We start from the raw sequence: 3,118 nt of genomic DNA on the forward strand, positions 1-3,118 counted from the left end.
TCCAGATAAATGTCACAGAAGTGCCACTGGCCAGGTAGAGATGATTAGTGAGTGTCAGACACTGCTTTAAATATCATGGCGTCATAGAGTAACAGAGTTATTTTCTTTTCAGTTTCTTCAATCCTAATTAAGCCAAGGAAAAAAAGTCTCAGCTTGGTGATAGAGTATCTTTAATGTCTCTACTCCTTCCTAATTTCTCTCTCTCCCTCTCTCTTTCTCTTTTTTTGAGTCAGTCTCACTCTGTATCCCAGGCTGTAGTGTAGTGGCACACACAGCTCACTGCAGCCTTGACCTCCTGGGCTCAGATGATCCTTCTGCCTCAGCCTCCCAAGTAGCTGGGACTACAGGTGTGCACCACCATACCCTGCTAATTTTTAAATTTTTGGTAGAGACAGGGTTCTTACTATGGTGTCCAGGCTGATCTAAAAACTCCTGGGTTCAAACAATCTTCCCACCTCAGCTTCCCAGAGGGCTTGGATTACAGGCATGAGCTACTGTGCCCAGCCCCTAATATATTTCTCTCTCTCTCTCTCTGAGTTGGAGTCTCACTCTCTGTCACCCAGGCTGGCTTTCAGTGGCACGCTCATGGCCACTGCAGCCTCAACCTGCTGGGCTCAGGCAATCCCTCCATCTCAGCCTTCCAAGTAGCTGAAAACACAGACACGCATCACCATGCCCAGCTACCCTAATATCTCTTTCTATCAAAGAGTACACTCATTTGTAGCAGTATACTTCCCTCCCCGTCCCCATGGTGTTTATTTGTCAACAAGCATTTATTGAATGCCTACCAAGTACCAGGCACTGTTCTTTAAAAATGCAGTTGTGAAGCTTAGAGTCAAAAGTCACTCTTGGAACTTGCAATTTGTGGCAAGAAAGACAGTAAACATATATAAGATGTTTAGTATGCCAACATAAAGAGAGAAGGATAAAGAAAGGCAGAGAGGCTGGGCGCAGTGACTCACACCTGTAATCCCAGCACTTTGTGAGGAAGAGGTGAGAGGATTGCCTGAGTCCAGGGCTTTGAGACCAGCTTGGGCAATTTGGCAAGACTTCTCTCTACAAAAAATTAGCCAAGTGGGTGGTGCGTGCCTGTATTTTCAACTACTCAGGAGGATGAGGCAGAAGGATTGCCTGAGCCTAGCAGGTCGAGGTTGCGGGAGCTGTGAGCATGCCACTGCACTCCAGCCTGGGCCATAGAGTGAGACTCTGACTCAAAAAAAAAAAAAAGAAAGAAAGAAAGAAAGAAAAAAGACAGAGAAAAAGAACTGAAACCTTGAAGACAGTTTTATTTTAGTTTTTCTTTTTCATAGATTTAGGGGTACAGTGCAGGTTTCTTACATGGATATGTTGCATAGTGGGGAAGTCTGGGTTTTTATTGTACCCATTGCCCAAAATGTGGACACTGTGCCTGACACCTGGTATTTCACCCCTCGCCCTCCTCCCACCGTTTGGAGTCTCCCATGCCGGTTATTCCCCTGGAACTGGGAGCTTGTATTTCTCACTGGGGGCCAAGGAAGGCCTCGCTGTGAAGGAGGCTGGTGAAAGCCCTCCTGTTCCGGGGAATTGTCCAGCAAAGTGCATGCTCATGACCCCTGGAGATGGGTCTTCCTCGGGAGTGCTTCTGAGCCCCCTGTGGAACCGCCCCTGGTGCCCCGATCTGCCGTGGGGTCAGAGGCGGAGAGGTCACATCACTCAAGTGCACTCGCTTTTTTTTTTCCAGTTGGAGTCTCCCCCTGTGGCCCAGGCTGGAGCACAGCGGCATGCTGACGGCCGCCCCAGCGTCCACCTGCTGGGCTCCGGCGATCCTTCCGCCTCAGCCTTCCAAGTAGCCGGAACTACCGGGGCGCGCCACCACGCCCGGCTAATTTTTTATTTATAGTAGAGACAAGGTCTCACCAAGTTGCCCGGGCGGGTCTCGAACACGCGGGCCCAGAAAATCCACTCGCCTCGGCCTCCCAAAGGGCTGGGATTACCGGCTGAGCCACCCGGCCCGGCCAGGCGCCCTCATTCTTAAAGGCTCTCGGGCAGCCACCACAGACATCTGGAAAGCCCCGGGCGGGAGCACGGAGCCAGGGCCTCGCGGAGCCACGGCAGGGCGCAAGGCAGGCCTGTGGCACCGCCTGATGGGAGACGTGCACACAGGTCCACATCAGCCTTGGGGGTCTAGTCCTCCGGAGGGACGGCCCAAGAATGCCTGAGTGAACGGGGCTCTTCAAATCGGAATGCCACCCGGGCACCGAGACGTGCGAGATGCGGCGTGCCAGAGGGAGGGGCCAGGCCAGCGTGCAGAATGCACAAAGCGACGGTGTGAGAGCCCTGCCCACGACTCCGGGCTCTCTTGCCAGATCGGGAATCTTTCCTGTGACCCGTGTCGTTGGGGGGTGGGAGGAAGGGGGAGGAGAGAGGATGCGCGCCCGAGGCCGCAGAAGAGCGCTGGAAGGCAGAGACTGGCCGCGGCCGCCCTCCCGTGGAGAGGGAGGGCACCAGACAGCCTGCAGGAGGAGTCGGTCGAGCCAAGGGAGGCGAGGGACCCCCCCAGTGACGACCATGCGGAGTGGAGACCCGGGACCCAGAAGCCGACCGGGAGGCCTGGACCTGCCAGAGAAAGGAAAATGGGCGTTGGCCGTATCTCGGCAGCGCGAGAGCCACAGGGTCCAATAGGATTCCCCCAAAGAGCCAGCCAGAGGCCCCAAGAAAGAGTCAGCTTTAAATGTCTGCCAGGTGCAGAGACGCAGAGCAGTGTAGCCCCTATCTCAGCCATGAAACCTGTAGGGACCGTCCTCCTGTCCCTCAGGAGGTCAGCTGACACAGGGATCGTGGCCCTGCCAGTTGCACGCCTTCATTGGGAAAGCGGGAGTCTCGCCTTGGAATGGAGGTTGAAGTGTGTGGTCCCTGGGAGTGGGGACTTCAGCCAGGCGCAGGGGACACCCCTCATTGCCTGAATTATAAGGAGGCAGAGGGAGGCAAAAGCAAAGCGGCCAGGTGGTTACATCTCTAGTGTCACACTTGCTCCACCTAGGTGGCATAAATAAGAGCGGAGGCAGCAGACAGATGTGGCAGACACCTTGAAGTGTTATATGGATGCTAGGAGCTTCTGGAAAACTGTGGCCTGGAAACT

Source organism: Carlito syrichta, unplaced genomic scaffold (assembly GCF_000164805.1).
Source record: "Carlito syrichta isolate Samal-C Ts95f unplaced genomic scaffold, Tarsius_syrichta-2.0.1 Scaffold309435, whole genome shotgun sequence".
NCBI lineage: Eukaryota > Metazoa > Chordata > Mammalia > Primates > Tarsiidae > Carlito > Carlito syrichta.